Source organism: Hylobates moloch, unplaced genomic scaffold (assembly GCF_009828535.3).
Source record: "Hylobates moloch isolate HMO894 unplaced genomic scaffold, HMol_V3 SCAFFOLD_7, whole genome shotgun sequence".
Lineage (NCBI taxonomy): Eukaryota > Metazoa > Chordata > Mammalia > Primates > Hylobatidae > Hylobates > Hylobates moloch.
The window spans coordinates 99,363,389-99,381,773 of NW_026652282.1; the positions used below are offsets into that span (position 1 = coordinate 99,363,389).

Below are 18,385 nucleotides of genomic sequence, written 5' to 3' on the forward strand. Positions count from 1 at the left end.
AGGAAGGAAGGAAGGAAGGAAGGAAGGAAGGAAGGAAGGAAGGAAGGCAGGCAGGCAGGCAGGCAGGCAGGCAGGCAGGCAGGCACCTTGACTATACAAATGAGCTATACTATTTATATAACAAATTTTTCTCTGTGTACATACTTTTTGTCTATACAAAGTCAAACTTTCCTCACAGGCACATGAAGTAAGGTTCTCCCCTCACGCTTTTCATTTTTAGATGATGATTAATATACTAAAGAGAGCTCTGCTTATTGTTCTTTGTATTTTTGCCAAAATACAGTATAACATTTTCACTTTCTACAAAACAATTTTTGAACAAAATGGCTCCAAAATGCACCGGGAGAGTTCATGCCACTAGTTAATTTACCCAGTCTCCGAATGGCTGGCAAAATAGCATGGGCTGATGCTGCAGCTGCTACCACGTTCTCAGTTACTTCTGGAATTTTTACAGTTTATTGGCATAACGTGAGAATTTATACAATTATCTATAGTATGTCATGACTAATACATATGCAATACTAATACTATAAGCTTGCTACTTCCACTCACTTTCTCCATTAAGAAAAACACTGACATTGTTATGTTAATTATCATGGGAACTGATAGTATATCATGCGTTTGCTTTTGAGCAAAAACAAGAACCCATTAAGTTCATATTTTTAAATTGGCATATTAGACAATATGCCAGTTTCATGACCCATTCAGCCTTCAACCCAGCCCACCTATCAGTCAGATACAACATACAAAAATTGTATTACTCGCCTACTTAAAACTGCCAATGGTTTCCCTCAGCAGCCTGGTATTTAAATCCCTCCATTTTCTGGCCCAATTTTTCTGTATTTTCTCTTACTACTAAATATCACTCAACTAAAGAGATCTCAAAATTCTCCCATATATCCTTGTCTTTCCACTTTTATTTATACATTGCCTATATCTTGAATGTCTTCTCATATCAAAATCCTACCCAGTGACCAAGGCTCACTGCAAAGCCAAGATCCTTGGTCAAACCTACCCTGACTATTCCAATCATTTCTACTCCTTCAGCAATTTTTTCTCAATCACCTCTTTCATGTCTATACATACCATCTGTCTAACAATATTGCAAGATCCTTGAAAGTGGAGGCCCTTGAGCAAGTAATTTAACATCTCTCTATATATTAGTCGTGTGTCCTTTTAAAAACTTCTAGAAGGGCTGGATTAAATGATCCCTAGGGCTCTTCCTAACTCTTACACATCAATTGTTTGTGCCTTCTATAATTCATATATTAATCATCTGATGTTTATTTCAAATTATTTTATTTTATCAATACCTCTTACAAAATTACCCAGTCCTAGCTACTGGAAAATACTCTAAGTACTGCAATTTCCAGATGGCAAATAGGAAGAGTTGACATCTTAATCAAGGAGTCATAATTAGTAAACTGAATATTCATTCATTCATTTTCTTACCAACAAACATTAACTAAACTCAACTCTGGAGCAGGTTATCATGCCAGACAATACAGATAACTGAGTTAGCCCCTGTCCTCAAGGAATTCATAATTCAGGGAGAGAGATAGAGAAGGAAAAACACTACTTGTAATACAGGTTGTTAAAGAGAGTCATGAACAATACTATGGAAATACATGAAAGAAACACATAACAGGGGTGTGGGGTACAGGAGGCTCAAGAAAACCTTCCCAGAAGAGGTGCTATCTAAACTGAACCCTGAAGGACAAAAAGTAGGCAGCAGTTTAGGATGAGCAGTGATATGGTTTGGCTCTGTGTCTCCACCCAAATCTCATCTCAATTTATAATCCCCAAGTGTGGAGGGAGGGACCTGTAATCCCCATGTGTCAAGGGAGGGAGGTGATTGGATCACGGGTGCAGTTTTCCCCATGCTGTTCTCATGATAGTTCTAATGAGATCTGATGGTTTTATAAGTGTTTAGAAGTTCCTCCTTCACTCTTCTCTCTCTTGCCACCTTGTGAAGAAGGTGCTTGCTTCCCCTTCACCTTCCACCATGATTGTAAGTTTTCTGAGGGCCTCCCCTCAAAACTATGAGTCAATTAAAACTCTTTCCTTTATAAATTATCCAGTCTTGGGTATTTCTTTATAGTAGTGTGAAAACAAACTAATACAAGTAGCAAGTACAAATGTGTGGTAAGAGAGCATGGCCAGTTTGGGGAAGTCCAAGTAGTCCCCATAAGGCTGCAACTTCGGATGGGGTGAAAGAGGTGCTAGAGGGACAGGCAGGAGTCAAGTCATGATGGGCTTGTATACTCTGCTGAGAAGTTTTAATTTTTACCCTGAAGAAAATGTGTAGCTGATGTCATAGAGATAATATCTCCAGATAAGTCAAGAAATTGATGAATGATTAAAGGTTTACATTAGGGACAAGGTATAGCAGAGACTGTTAGTTATTCCCCAATATCTGTTCTTCCCGGCTCATATAGTAATAAATTTTTTTGCTTGGCACATATCCATGCAGTGAAGGGCCACATTTTCCAGCTTAGGTATCACCATAGGATTAAGTTCTGGCCAGTGGGATATGTGTGAATGTGATGTGTGCAAATGCTAAACTACATCCTTAAAGGAAAGGAGTGTGTTTTCTCCTGCCACTTTTTCTATTCCTTTGAATGGAATGTTCTTAGAAAAGAACAAAGAGAGTGCATATAATGCTGTGAATACCTCATAGAATGAAGATAGAACTTTGTTCACCACTGCATCCCCATCACCTGGGTTAAAGAAGGTACTCGCTAATTTCTGTTTAATTAATTTGTGTAAAATACCTCATTTTCTCTCATTAGAGAAAGTGCTGCCCTACATAGTAAGGCTAATTAAAGCTAGCGAATCTTCTTTATGTGCAGATAAAGCAGATCCCTGTATAAAACAGGTAGATGGACCTAACCTACATGCAGAGTCATTCTAAACCATTTAAGACTTTACCATTTTAGGCACTGATTTAAGCAGAAAATCAAACTATTGTGAAGTAATAGTTTATGAGTATAATGTAATGGGTTCATTTGTTAAAATCAATAAATGATATATCAAGTCACAGAAAACTCAATATTCACATTACTCAAAATTCTCTATCCTAAATGATGTGATACTTTCTCATTCAGCATGCCCCTCTTATACCAGACCAATTTGGCTTGCCTTAAATGAACAGGTTTCTAACGTCTTTTAACATAGCCCAATATCACAATGGCTTAATAACCAAAATCTAGTTGTGAGAAAAGGTAGCATCATACATATAAGCCAGAATTTCTAAATCAAGCAAGCTTTTTGTTTTTAACTCCACGGCACCTGACTCCCTGACTCCAGGCGATCTCAACTGTTGAGCTTAGTGATAAAGAGGAGCTTCCACCTAATTAATATAAAGGTATGCTTAGATTTTTTATTCTAGTGACAGCAGTGCCACCTTAATTGATTTTCTCCCACCTACTAGCTGTGAGATCACTACACCTTTTGCCATACATGGCAAAGCAGAAATTCCATCTATGCAAATAAAAAATTTACTTAAGATTCACAGGAAATCATTTTATCAACTCACTTTAACTTCAACTAAAACTACTTTGGCCCCTGAGTAGAAACAACCCAAGTAGATAATAGGCATTTAAAAATACCGAGAAAGTGTAAAATGACATTTCAAGATCATTCTGAAAGAAAAATTCGGTAAAATTAAAAGTAAGCAAAATCAGAAGAAGAAAAAGAGAGCAACCTAAGATTAACACATTTTAGAAGACACCTATGTTCTTTAAGACATTTAATTATGTCTGAAGGTCATTTTTTAATAATAGAAAGGAAATAGTAATTATTTAGTCTGAAAGATAACATTGACTGTAGCTTATTACTTTAATGAAGACCTGGGAACAAGCCTGCCTCCCCCAACACACACACAGATGTTTGGTTTGGTAACTCCCACTGGACAGAAACACAGTCCTTGACTGTAAACACTAACTGTATATTTTTTGAACCCTAAATAGCTGAAAAGTCAGTGGCCGAATTTTTTTTAATTCCAGTTATTTCATACTCTGTACACAGTATCATGGAATACATTTTAGAAGACATTTTTCAGCCACATGCAGTCGCTCACACCTGTAATCCCAGCACTTCTGGAGGCCAAGGTGGGAGGACCACTTGAGCTCAGAAGTTCAAGAACAGCCTGGGCAATATACCGAGGCCTCAATTCTACTAAAAAAAAAAAAAAAAATGCCAAGCATGGTGATGTGCGCCTGTGTTCCCAGCTACTCAGAAGGTTGAGGTGGAAGAAACATTTGAGCCCCAGAGGTCAAGGCTACAGTAAGCTATGATCATGCCACTGCATTCTAGCCTGGAAAACAGAATGAAACCCTGTCTCAAAAAAAAGACATTTTCCATAACACACCACCCCAATACTATGCCCCAGCCAAAAAAAAAAAGGCATGGAGGAGTTGCTTTTACCTTAGCCATCTGTCCACTAGTAACCTATATCAGGTATAACTTTTAGAAGTAATTAAAAATATCAGTGTATACACATAAAATTTCTCAGAAATCTTTGGCTCTGGCCCACTATAGAGCATACACAGACAAGGAGGTAGCCACTCATACTTTAGCATATTTTAGCAGTTTTGCTTTAAATACGAGTCTGGCTTTGCTATTTAGAACTAAGATCAATACCTTTATGACAAATACAAATATACAATCAACTTGAATTGAGAATTCAAAATTAGATCAATACATAATGCCTTGAAAGACTGTCACCGATCAAAATTAAATTCAAAGGAGGAGGAGCTCTACAGCAATTTGGAGCTAGACTGCAGAAAAACAGCATGAGGTCTGTGTTAGACTGAGCATAAATCATGAACATTTTGATAGAGAAGCAGTAGTACCAACAGACACTAGTTCCATCCTCTTTGTGGCCACAATTGTTTCAAAACAAATTTCTCTTTTTGAGGTGATGAAAATGTTCTAAAATTGTGGTGACAGTTGCTCAGCTCTGTGAGTATACTAAACACTACTGAATTATATTACTTTAAACAGGTAAATTGTATGATGAGTGAATTATATCTTAATAAAGCCGTTAAATATTTTTTTGACACAGGATTGTGAAGTCAAAATATTGTACACAAAAACAGAGCTCTGATTAGCTGTCAGTAAAAAGATTCTCAATTTGTTTTAACCTCTAAAGTTTTTTTTCCAGTTTAAAATAAACACACCCACACACATATACCGACACGCACCTGTGCACGCACATGCACATATGTACACATAGCTTTGGGCATTGAAATATTCAGAAACACGTTCCTTGCTTTTCAATAAGACCTCCTTTAAAAGTGCCTTCTTCAAACTATCTTTCCAACTTTAACACCCTCATCTGATCATTTGTCTGTATTTCTCTAGAATCTGTTTTCTAACATGCCTTTTTTAGATATCATGCTCTGTTAAATAATGGCCTCTGTCCGAGATAGCATGAAAGGAAGTGTGGTTAAAAGCATAGACTCAAGAATCAGACTACATGGATTTTATTCCTAGCTCTTATACTTATTAGGTGTGTAACCACAGGCAAGTTATCCAGCGTCTATGTGCCTCAGTTTCCTCATCTGTAAAAGTGGGGCTAATAATAGTTCCTACCTCATAGTATTGTTATGTGGTTTAAATGTATCAATGCATCAGATGCACTTAGAAGGGTCCCAGGCTCATAATGAGTGCAATAATGATTTATTAGTCACTGGCTGGTTGGTAATAATATTAGTATTGGCCAATATCAAATTGACTCATGTTCTCTGTTGCCCCTGGCAAGACTGTAACCTATTTCAGGGCAGTGAATACATTTTCTCCCTCCTAGCAGAGTGCTTTGGGTATAATTGCTTGTTCATAAATGTTCACGTGGATACTGTACCTATATGATACCAAAAGTACTTATAAAATTCTTACTGAATCCAAAACTCATTTTGATAAATACCAAATTGTGCAAGAAGGTATATAGGTATAGAATGTAGGTATCACAATTACTGACATTTTGCTTTAACCCCATCAATTGAAAGGCTACAGATATTAAAGGATCCTTTGGTCTAAAGAGCTTTTTTTTTTTTTTTTTTTGAGATGGAGTCTCGCTCTGTCGCCCAGGCTGGAGTGCAGTAGCACAATCTCAGCTCACTGCAAGCTCCACCTCCCAGGTTCACGCCATTCTCCTGCCTCAGCCTCCCGCGTAGCTGGGACTACAGGTGCCCACCACCGCACCCGGCTATTTTTTTTTGGATTTTTAGTAGAAACGGGGTTTCACCGTGGTCTCGATCTCCTGACCTCGTGATCCGCCCGCTTCGGCCTCCCAAAGTGCTGGGATTACAAGTGTGAGTCACCGCGCCCGGCCAAGAGCTTTTTATATCATTAGTACAAAAGCACTGGATTAGAAACTAAAGGTCTACTCTTAGCTCCACCTCACAGGATGTAACCCTTCCGCAATTTACTTAAACTCGTGCATATTCCACAGGAATAAACAGAGTAAGGACAGTTAATCATGCTTCAAAAGAAACATGCTCTAAAAATAAAGGGTATTATCTTTATTTAAGGTTTGAGCTAATGACCTAGTGGTAGAGTAAGTCTAATTTTTCTAAAAAATATATATATTTGAATATTGTCTTTTTATCATCAAATGATACTGAGAATGATCACTATTTATAAATGTAGGTATCACTGCTAATAAATAATATATTTCATCAATATAGTGAGCTAAGCTTTTCAAGCACTTGGATATACATTATCTTAATATTGGTCACAAAAACCTGTGAATATACAGTATATGACCAATGTGTTACCTGGTCTTTTCCCTTCTGTGCACCTGTGGCATTTCATAACCAAGGATTATCTGTCTCATCATTTGTCTGACATTGGAACTAAAGGGCATCATGTAAGAAAGTAGGAAAGGTACATTCATGTACTTTCAACTTAAAAGATTAGTCTCTCTCTCTAACACCTAAAGCTGTTCTCAATACTCCATTTAGACTTATCCATTCATTTATCAAAGGTACTATCAAACTTTTATCTTCTCTTAGGGTATTATTTGATTTGTTATTACAGTAGCCATGATAAAAACTTGAAATAACCATAACAACTCAAAATCCATAGAAAGACATTATTCACAACAGAATTATACCTCTTCCCAATGGCTTAACTATTACAAATGCTTCAGTATTTTCTTCTTTGGGGACTTAAAATCTGGAACAATTAGAGATAAATCAGAAAAATGTGTGACCTCTGCGATTATCAGAAAACCAAATGTTTTCATGTTTAAAAGATAACAATGTTCATAGTATACATTATCCTGCATATCCCTTTTCCTTCAAAATGGATATTAAAATTTAAAATCCTATTAAACCAAACAGTATCACATTTAAATACATATTGGGTTAATTGTATTAAAAACTGACATTTTTCTTGGAATCAATGTGATGCCATATTTGAGTAAGTAATAAGCCAACATTCACCATAAACTTTCCTGTCTGCCAGAAAACTAGTGTTAATTCTAAACAGTCTACTCACCATTTACGACATGCACATTCAAAAAATAGCATTCCAGCTAGGATTAAGACAATATAAACAAAGAAGACACACAATTTCCCCTCACATTTCTGCTTCATATATGATTGGCCAAGCTCCTATAGTATGCTCCAAGTTATCAACTAATTTAGCCACAAATCTATGAAAATAGTCAATAATAAGTATAGTTATATTTCATATGTGGCTTAAGTGTGCTTAGCACTCTATATGCATTATTAATTTAATCCTTAAACTAGATGAGATAGTTTACAAGGGAGATAAACAAGGCTCAGAGAGGTGAAGCAAGTTGCCCAACAAAAGGCAGTCAGGATTTGAACTCAAGCCTATGATTCCAGGGTTCAAGATCATAGCCATTAAGCTCTACTGCCTTTCCACTAAGAAATATCTGAGAGTAAGGCCAGGTTCAGTGGCTCATGTCTGTAATCCCAGCAAACTGGGAGGCTGAGGCAGGAGGATTGCTTGAGCCCAGGACCAGCCTGAGCAACATGGTGAAACCCTGTCTCTACAAAAAATACATAAAACTAGCCAGGCATGGTGGCATGCACCTGTAGTCCCAACTACTTGGGAGGCTGAGGTGGGAAGATCACTTGAACTTGGGAGGTTGAAGCTGTAGTGGGCCTTGACTTTGCACCACTGCACTCCAGCCTGAGTGACAGAATGAGACTCTGTCTTTAAAGAAAAAAGAAACACACAAGAGTGGAACAGAAAACTTTATTGAAATGAAGTGATCTTTAGAAATGTATCACCATTTTTTTTAAAGTGGGACCAAGAAAGAAAACTCTACAAACTACCAGCAAAACTCTTATCTCCTTTTACTGAATAGACTGTAAAAGCACTTCACACGTAGACGATAAAGACCATCCACTAATCACAATCCTCTATACCCATGTCCTTACAAGCTTTGAGCAGTAACACAACAATGTAACAATGTCAGGCCCTGTGAACTATGTCTGGCATGGAACAACAACAATGAAAGTGGGACTGCAATAATGAAAATCAGTTGAAAGATTTAGTGTTTGACTTACTCCATTTACTTTCACCCCCTTTCTTCACTTGCCTTTTTCTTCTTCATCTTTCTCATCTGGAGCAAATTAAACCATCACGTTGTAACAGGCATTCCTCCAATGCTCTGCTGGCCTATTTTCAAAACCATCTCAAACTGTAGAAACCTTTTATCAACCTCAAAGAACATAATCCTTGACAACTTTCTTCTAGTATTAACTATTTCAGTGGCCAGCAATTAACAAACCAATTTGTATACTATGTTGTAAATGAAAGCAGCTTTAAAGTTAGCAAAAGTGAACTTCAAATCAATGAGACAGGCAAGTGTGCACAGAACAAGGCAAAGCTTTGACACCATGAACTGTGCTGCTTTAAGTTTGTGGTCCTTGTGTTCTAATAACTTCTAGCCTTTTTTAAAATTTTTTTAAATTTTTTTTTTGAGACAGGGTTTCACTCTGTCACCCAGACTGAAGGGCAGTGGTGTGATTGTAGCCCACTGCAACCTCGAACTCCTGGGCTCAAGGGATCTTCCTGCCTAAACCTCCCCAGTAGCTGAGACTATAGGCGTGTGCCTCCATGCCCAGCTAATTTTTAAATTTCTTTTTGTTCTTATAGAGACAGGGTCTCGCTTCGTTGCCCAGGATGGTCTTGAACTCCTGGGCTCAAGCAATGCTCCCGCCTAGGCGTCCCAAAGTGTTGGGATAACAGGAGTGAGCCACTGCATCTGGCCTAATAACCTTTATTCTGAAGATATCATTCCCTAGGCAGCTCCTTCATAGTCACTCTTAGCCATTACCCACCAACATTAAAAACTCTATAAGAACTCAACACATGTTTAGATTTAGACCATTAGGCCAAGGGTAACCAACATGTACCCTTGAAACTGCACAACAGAGAAAAACATTTATGTCCATTAACTTTTCCACAGGTCATCATGGGAATTTACGGCTATGAAAATGTTTGGGTGTTTGACTAAAAGAACAGATTCGGGCAGTACAGCACCACCTCAGTGCTTTCCAAAGGGTCATCTCAGGGTTACCACAGCTGCCCTTGCAAGCAGAGACTTTCTCTGAAATATTGGAGTTTGCCTCAAATTTTCTATGAATATTGCGTTCTAAGGCAGAATGTATCTGAATTCGTTTAAAGATTTTTAAATAGCTACCAGTTAATGTTCTCCTAAATCTCTGTGTAAAACAGATGCTTCAAGAAAATACAAGCTGCTTTATTTTGTGGCTCCTGGGCGCACTACCTTGTCACCACCCTGCTCAATCAGTACATGTGCTCCACTTTGAAGGACCCAAAGTAATGGAAAGAGCACTAGACAGAGATTCTTTTTGTTTAGACTAGCACACTGCTTGGAATATAATAGGCACTTAATAAGTATTTGTTGAATGAATTGGCAGAATAGTTTCAAGGACTAGTTTTCAACTACAAGAAAATTGCAGAAAAAATCCTTTGAGACATATAATTACTGGCAACCCCACAAAACCAAAGAAAAAAAAAAAAACAGGCCAGGTACAGTGGCTCATGCCTGTAATCCCAATACTTTGGGAGGCCACAGCATGAGGATCACTTGAGGCCAGGGGTTCAACACCAGCCTGGGCAACATAGTGAGACCTCATCTCTACCAAAAACAAAAGCTTAAGAAAATATACCAATTGTATATTGGTAAAGAACAAGAAAATCCATGTTGTTTTAGTTTAGTTGGAAAGGAAAAGGCTGTCAAGATGTTATATAAAGATAATACTGAGGGGGGTTGTGTTAGGATAATTAAAATCCAATTCATATCGTGGACGCTAAGAAGAGTTTTCAATTAACTCTTGGGTTTTCCTTTGCATGTTTTTAATCTTAATGATGTCAAGTTTACAGAGGAAAATAAAGAATTGTAACGCACACTCATGTCCCCATGTAACCATGCAGGGCGCTGGGGTTAAGGAAGGTCAGGAATCATGTCTCATTTGTTTTCTACCTTTCTCTTTTGTTTTCTTTCTTTTTTTTTTTTTTAAACTGAGTCTCGCTCTGTTACCAGGCTGGAGTGCAGTGGCACCATCTTGGCTCACTGCAACCTCCAACTCCCTGGCTCAAGTGATTCTCCTGCCTCAGCCTCCCAAGTAGCTGGGATTACAGACACATGCCACCATGCCCAGCTCATGTTTGTATTTTTAGTAGAGACAGGGTTTCACCATGTTGGTCAGGATGGTCTCAATCTCCTGACCTTATCATCCGCCCGCCTCTGCCTCCCAAAGTGCTGGGATTACAGGCCTGAGCCACCATGCCCGGCCTTCTCTTGCTCTTAATACAGATTTCTATATACATTAGCAATTCAATAAATGTTCAACAACTGCAAAAAAGTAAGTGTCTAATCACATTAAATAAGTTCTTAACTGAATTTCTTACCCCCGCCCCCACAAAAGACTCTCTTGTGCTAAAGAAGCATAGGTTGGTTTAAATAACAACAGAAAAACAAAAACTAAACTGCTCTGAATGGTACCAGATGACAGTACTAAAAGACGAGTCTTGGCTCATTTTTTTTTATCTTAATATTTTATTTAAGGCTTCTATTGTTAAAAATTATGCATCTAACATAATAAGGAGGGTATTTGAAATTTCATATTTCAACATCCCCATGGTTTGCCATAGATGACAAATATAAATACATGCATGAAATTGTGATTTTATTTTCTTTTTTTTCTTTCTTTTTTTAATTTTATTATTATTATACTTTGTTTTAGGGTACATGTGCACAATGTGCAGGTTTGTTACATATGTACACATGTGCCATGTTGGTGTGCTGCACCCATTAACTCGTCATTTAGCATTAGGTATATCTCCTAATGCTATCCCTCCCCACTCCCCCCACCCCACAACAGTCCCCGGAGTGTGATGTTCCCCTTCCTGTGTCCATGTGTTCTCACTGTTCAATTCCCACCTATGAGTGAGAACATGCGGTGTTTGGTTTTTTGTCCTTGCGATATTTTACTGAGAATGATGATTTCCAGTTTCATCCGTGTCCCTACAAAGGACATGAACTCGTCATTTTTTATGGCTGCATAGTATTCCATGGTGTATATTTGCCACATTTTCTTAATCCAGACTATCGTTGTTGGACATTTGGGTTGGTTCCAAGTCTTTGCTATTGTGAATAGTGCCGCAATAAACATGCATGTGCATGTGTCCTTATAGCAGCATGATTTATAGCCCTTTGGGTATATACCCAGTAATGGGATGGCTGGGTCAAATGGTATGGCTCATTTCAATTACATGACCCTGCCATATCTATTTTCCTATGACATGAGAACCACACAGCCAGTCCTCTATTCACAGAGTTATTGCATGAATAAATCAGTACATATTTACATGGTAACTATTATGAGCAAGCTATTGGGAAAGATAAAGTAGTTTATTTACCTCCCTAATCTCCACCACCCACAGCAACAATATACTATGTGCAAGGCCCTAATTTAAGCAGTTTACTGCAAGGTGTACAATCTCATCAAAAAATCTTGGTGCCAGATGTGTTTCTGAATTTAGAAATGTCCAGACCTTTAGGCAGGAAATATACTTCATATACCATATGTTATGTAATACACCATTAGGGTCTATGGTGCAACCCCATAAACATATTAGTAATTCTATAGTAAAACAAAATAAAGACCAACATTAAGTAAAGACTATAAATACCCTATGTCAGTTTAAGCCAGGTTTTGCCACCACGAGTTTTGGCATCTAAGTTACCAAATAAAATCTTTATCAGTTTTCAGAGCTTTCGAAATTTAAAAATTGCAAACAAATTGTGGGCCTAGGCCAGGGTAGGTGGTTCGTGCCTGCAATCCCAGCACTTTGGGAGCCCGAGGTGGGTGGATCACCTGAGGTCAAGAGTTTGAAACCAGCCTCGCCAAAATGGTGAAACCCTGTCTCTACTAAAAATAAAAAGTTAGGCCGGGAGCAGTGGCTCACGCCTGTAATCCCAACACCTTGGGAGGCCAAGGCAGGTGGATCACAAGGTCAGAAGATCGAGACCATCCTGGCTAACATGGTGAAACCCTGTCTCTACTAAAAATACAAAAAATTAGCCTGGCGTGGTGGCACGCACCTGTAGTCCCAGCCACTCGGGAGGCTGAGGTAGGAGAATCGCTTGAACCCGGGAGGCAGAGGTTGCAGTGAGCTGGGATCATGCCACTGCACTCCAGCCTGAATGATAGAGCGAGAGAGCAAGACTCCGTCTAAAAAAAAAGAAAAGAAAAAAGAAAAAGTGGGCCTAGCTAATTCATGTAATCTTTGCAAGTACCGTAAGAGGCAAGTTCTATTATCCCTTTTTTACATATGAGATAACTGAGGTACAGGGAGGTCTACTGACTCACCCAGTGTTCCACAACTATTAAGTCTCCTAGCTGGAATTGAAACCTAGGTGGCCTAGCTCCAGAGCTTGAGCTCTTAACAAGTATGCTCTACAATCTCTCTCAGAAACCACTTCGGAACACCAAACACGTGAAAAGTAAAACAGTATTAAATGATCTAATATCAAAAAATTAATAGGAGAAACATCACAAGACAGCATTTATTCTTTATTCAATAACTATTTATAAAATGCATACCATGTGCTGGGTGCTCAGAATACAACAATGAGCAAACCAGATAAGGTCTAGGTCGCCTTCATGAAGCCAGAGGCAAGTGGGGAGATGGCCAGGCATCAAATAAGCACAATTATGACACAACAGGGCAAGTGTGTGACTGCCATTCACTTTCAGAGGGGGAGATCTAGTTCAATGGGGAATAGTGTAATAGGACCTGGGATTTGAAATGATAAAAAAGAAAGGCATGGCATCCATTTGACAAGCACCTACTGTGCACCTACTCTATGCCAGGAATAATGCTAAGCACAAAAGTTCCAAACTGGGGAAAATCAGTTTAAACCAATAGAGATTTGTGAAAGAGAATAATAAGGACATATGGGAAAGTAGGCTGGGATCAAATCAAGTTGACCCTGCAGGCACTGATGAAGGTTATTTTGCAGGTTATCCCCCTACAATATTAGGATTTACTCCTATGGAATGTCAATAATCATCTGCATTCCTATTTGGGATCAACTAGACCTCAAAGCTGGATTGCTTTCAAGGAAGGGCTTAGGGCAATAAATTAATTTAAGCCTCAGGAAACACAGTAACCCTAATCTCTCAAGGAATAAAGGTATGGCCATTTGAAAATGCTGGAGAGGCAACAGGTAAAAGAAAATGATAAGCCCTTCTTAAAATTCCAAAGGCCCGTTCTAAAACCTAGGTTATTCCTTTATACAAAATAAAATTTCCAACCTTCCAAAGGAAACGTATTTCCATGAGAAAATAAGACATCATTCTTTGAAAAATAAATTAAGTTGAACAATGATCTGATTTTTAATAAAGTTGGTGACAACTTACCTTGTAGCACAAGTCACAATGTGACAGTGGAAAGTAAACTGCCTTTAAACATACTTACCTCAGTGTTCCCATTCCCCCATCCCCTTACCTAAACAGAGTAGAGGAACCGAATTACGTGATTATTTAGCATACTGATCATAGAGTTTTTTTTATTCTCGGGTATTAATATAAATGACTGAATGAGTAGACATTCTATTTATCCTCTGCAAAACTTTTTTTTTTTATTTCCCTGGATAATTTTTTTAAGTCAATGACCTTCCCCAGGAAAGACTCTTCAGTGGCTTCCTATTGTTCTGAGAATCAAACCCAAATTCTTTCTCAGGACCTCCAAGTCCTATTTATCTGTTGTTGAGCTGCTTCTAGGCTCTGTAACATCTTCTTTAATCACTACCAGCTCACTAGGATGCAGCCATGCTGGCTTGCTTTCTGCTCTTCAAAAACGCCAAATCTCTTTTTCCCCCCTCAAGGCCTTGGCTCTTACTCTTCTCTCTGCAAGAATGTTATCTCGGGAATGTTCTCCCAGATCCTGACAAGGTAGGCCTATTCTCTCTTCTCTTTCAGGTCTCTGCTCAATCATCTTCTCTGAGAGGCGTTTTCTGACTTCCCACACTAAAGTAGGCCCTTCCTAGTTATCTGTATCATATTCCCCTACTTATTTTCATTGCTCTTAGTACAGTCTATAAGGATCTTCTTCATTTGTTTGCTTGTTTATTGTCTGTATTCTCTGGTAGAATATAAGCACTGTGATACTCCACAAGAGCAAAGATTGTGCCTTATAAGGTTTATCATTGTGCCTAACACAGAGCCTTGGCACACAAGTACCCAGAAGGTTTTGTAAAATGAATTAGTAAATGAATTAATGATACATAAAAACCTGATTGTTATGAATATCAGTAACTCGAGAAAGCCGTTTTTATAATTTTGAGATATTTTCTCTAGGGCTATTCATTTCTCTACAGTCTTTCCACATTTTCTGAAATAATTCCTGGAAATTTGTTGTATTATTTCATAGCAATAAAAATACATCGGTTTCAAACAGTGGATTTAAGAAAAAAATATTTTCAAGAGGTTTTAGTGGTTTATCAAACATCAGTAAAAATCAAACAATTTGAAAATTGATCAGTCTCATTTCACTACTGCAAGTCAAATTACATGAGGAAGCATAATTTGAAATGTAAATAAAATGAGAAAGAAGATAATCCAGTAAGTTAGTGCAGTTACATTTAGTAATACCAGAAATATCCAGTCTGATAAGCTCTAGGTGTACCAGATGGACTATCAAACACATATTGAGTCATATTGAAGATTCAGAGCAAAATGCTTATGGCTAACTCATATCCACCTTTATTCTTTTCCTGGCAAATATAAATAGTCTTACTATGCAATCACATTAGCAGCAATCTTAGCTTAGATTTTGTATCAATAATAAGCGTGAAAAGAAAAAAGTAAGAAAATAGTATAAACTCTTTTCCTTGAAAAAGTTGTAAGTTTTTATGTATTTTGAGAACGGTTTGCTAAGAAAATTACAGATTTAGAAAGGTGGGCCTATTAGAATAAGTACCCTTTCCCTACTACATTCCATTTTTTAATAAACCTCAAGTAAACTCAGGAATTTACCAAATCAATTGGAAAACTACAAATCATCTGCAAGTTATCTAACTAAATTAAATTGATAAGCAATAGGCTTTACTTTTCTTGTGAAAACTACTTTCTTCAGAACATCAACTAAGCCTTATATAATCACACTACACTTTTTGAAGTGTGCTTATAAAAATGGCAGATTGAAAACCTTGGGCTTTTTAATAATTGAAGCTCTTATTTATCTGTTTTTTTAAATACATCATTTGATGTTGCAGCAGAAACTACTCTCATCTCACTGCCATAAGAAGTGCTACCAGGACAGTGAAATTTAGCCATTATCTTCATTCACAACCTGGTTTCTTCTGAGATTGCTGCCAATTAGTGCACACTGTGTCAATGGCAACACTTGGTCATACATCAGGCAAACAACTCTTTTACCGTTAAGTATGAGGATATTAATAAGAACTTGCAGTTAAAGGAGCTAATATTTTTAGATGTAAAATGATGTCATAAATGCTGAATTATTTCATTTTTCTCAGTTTTTAAATTTGAACACTAGATACAGTCTATTTCCAAAAACACAGCTGCATATGTCAGCATGTGCTTGTTCACTGGTATTTGCCTTCACTTTGTGCTTCTCCGTTCAGTTTTCTTCACACACTAATTGCAGTATGAAAGTGAGCAAATGAACCTCAGTATGGGAGCTAACACCACAACTACATGGGGAGAAAGCGATATCGCTAAGAGTGAGTAGTCTTTTTTGTAACTACGTGGTTTTAAAATATGCTGCTTTTAGAGGGTTTATACAAACATGAAATCTACTGTTAAGAAACTGTGACTTAAAAAAAAAAAGCAGGTGCCCTCCAGAGACAGTTTTAAATCCCAGCGTCTCTTAGTCTCCATTCAATGTGCTTAGTTACCAGCCTATGCTAACTTGAGCGACTTTATCCCAAACCACTAAAGTCCTCTGACTACATTAAAACGATTAACATCCTAGTTTACAATTAGAGAAATGGAGCCAGGCATCACAATTCCCACCAATCCTCTCTCTCAGGCCTGCTCAGCAGCCAGGGAAGAATCAGATTTAGGACCATGTACGAAGATTGCGTACCAACATATATACATACATTTTAAGTGGCTATTGTTCTTGGGCTAAGTTAATGAAACCTAGAAAGAAACTTTAAAGTTCCCTAGTTGACATTTACTATGGCTATTTAGTGAAGGAATGATCTCATCACTTTCAGTAAACTGTAGCCTAGACTATAAGCCTCCAAGAAAATCATTAGTCAACTGTGATTAAACAAACAAAAAAGTCAAAATATTCAGAGCTGAAGACATTCAGAGCTAAGTTAAAAGCTTCGAGGCAGAAGAGGAGTGTGCTCCTGACTTGGGAGCCAGCAGAGGAGCCTCCTAAGTTAGAAGATTCTGAAGGAGAGATGGATTAGGAGGCACAAAGCAGAAACTATTAGAGGGCAAGAGACAGTAGGGCCGGGGCGGGCAGAGAGACCCCAGACCGTCAGGGCAGCAACAGCGAGGCCCAGAGGAGAAGATCTTGGAGAGATGACAAAGAAGCACAGGAAAGCCGGGTTCTGGGGTCCTAGAAGAACCCAGGCGTCCGACGGAGCCAGAGGGACCCGGAGAAAGGGATGCGAAGGTGTAAGGATGAGGGCGCGCACCAGCACGCGGGAGAAAAAGAGGGGGCGGCGGGCAAAACGAAGCTGGTTCCCTGCTCCTCTGCTCCTCTGCCCCGGTACAGATTGCAACTCCTCGCCGCGCACCGCGCAGCGCCGGGTCCGAAAGCAGGGAAGCAGCAGATGGAGCCCCTGTGACTTCAGGACCCTGCCTCACCTTGCTCGCCGCGTCCTGGCGTTCCGCCGCTTGTCCGCCGGGTGCTGCGCTCCGAGGGCCAAAGAGGGAGTCGCGCGGCGCAGCCGGGGCTCCCTCCTGCTGCGAGGCACCAGCAGCCGCACCTTCGCACCCTCTGCTCGCCCCGACCACTTCACCCTGTCCTGGCGCAGGCGGAGAGCAGGGACCCTAACCCGAATGCCGCTCCAGTTATTTTCAAAAGTCCCCGTTCCTGGCTTCCCGGGAATAGGAGCCGAGCTACTGCGGCCGCAGCGGCAGAGCCTCCGCCTGACCTCACCAGGGTGTGGGGGGGGCTGCTGAGGGAGGGGGGCGGGAACCCAGTTGGGGAGGGAGGGGGCAGTGGGGGGGGAGCGTTCGGGCGGGGGAAACATGGCGGCGGGGGTGGCCCCGGCGGCGCCTGCGCGGGAGGCAGGGTGGTGGGGAGCTGGGGCTAGGACAGTGTGTGGGGTCCGAACGGAACTCCCAGGCTGTAGCCAAGGCGTGACAGGGCCGGACCCTGAAGCTGAATGACCGCTAAGTGGCCCTCACGCTTCCGAAACCGGGAGGCTCGGGTGTGAGCCCACATGGCTTCTAGTGCCGGGAGGCAGAAAAAGTGAAAAGTGTCAAGTATCCAGGGACAACAGTGCAGCCGCCCCGGGTTAGCCACTCCAAGGAGGTCCATCCGTGCATTCTGCCAGCCGTGACCTCGGCCTCCTCATAGTCACGGCGGAGCCCGAGCAAAGGGTGTGCTCTGGAAGCGGTGCCACCTCACCTCAGTGGGGCCCACGTCTCAAAATAAGCCTGACCCAGGCTCTCACACAAATATCACTCTTATAGTGGGATAAGCGCTTCATCCCTCCCCCTCCCTGCTGCAGTACGCAACATTAAGAAAGAGGAAGGATAAAAACTACAAATAACAACTTAACATTTTACTGAGTGTCTGCTATGAACCAAGCACTGAAGCATCAACTTACCTAATTCACAGCTACTCTATAAGTTACACACTATTGTCTCCATTT

General features: G+C 39.7%; 1 protein-coding gene across 2 annotated transcripts in view; it reads right to left on the reverse strand.

The window, feature by feature from the left end:
• Positions 1-17,672, reverse strand: part of KLHL13 (kelch like family member 13) — a 234,818-nt gene extending 217,146 nt beyond the window's left edge. Inside the window, exon 1 of one of the 2 annotated variants that reach the window (XM_032757505.2) lies at positions 17,370-17,672. The gene's annotated coding sequence lies outside the window, so the exon portion shown is untranslated. The remainder of the gene's footprint in view (positions 1-17,369) is intronic. The other variant, XM_058441793.1, reaches the window with a different exon arrangement.
• Positions 17,673-18,385: the final 713 nt, after the last annotated feature.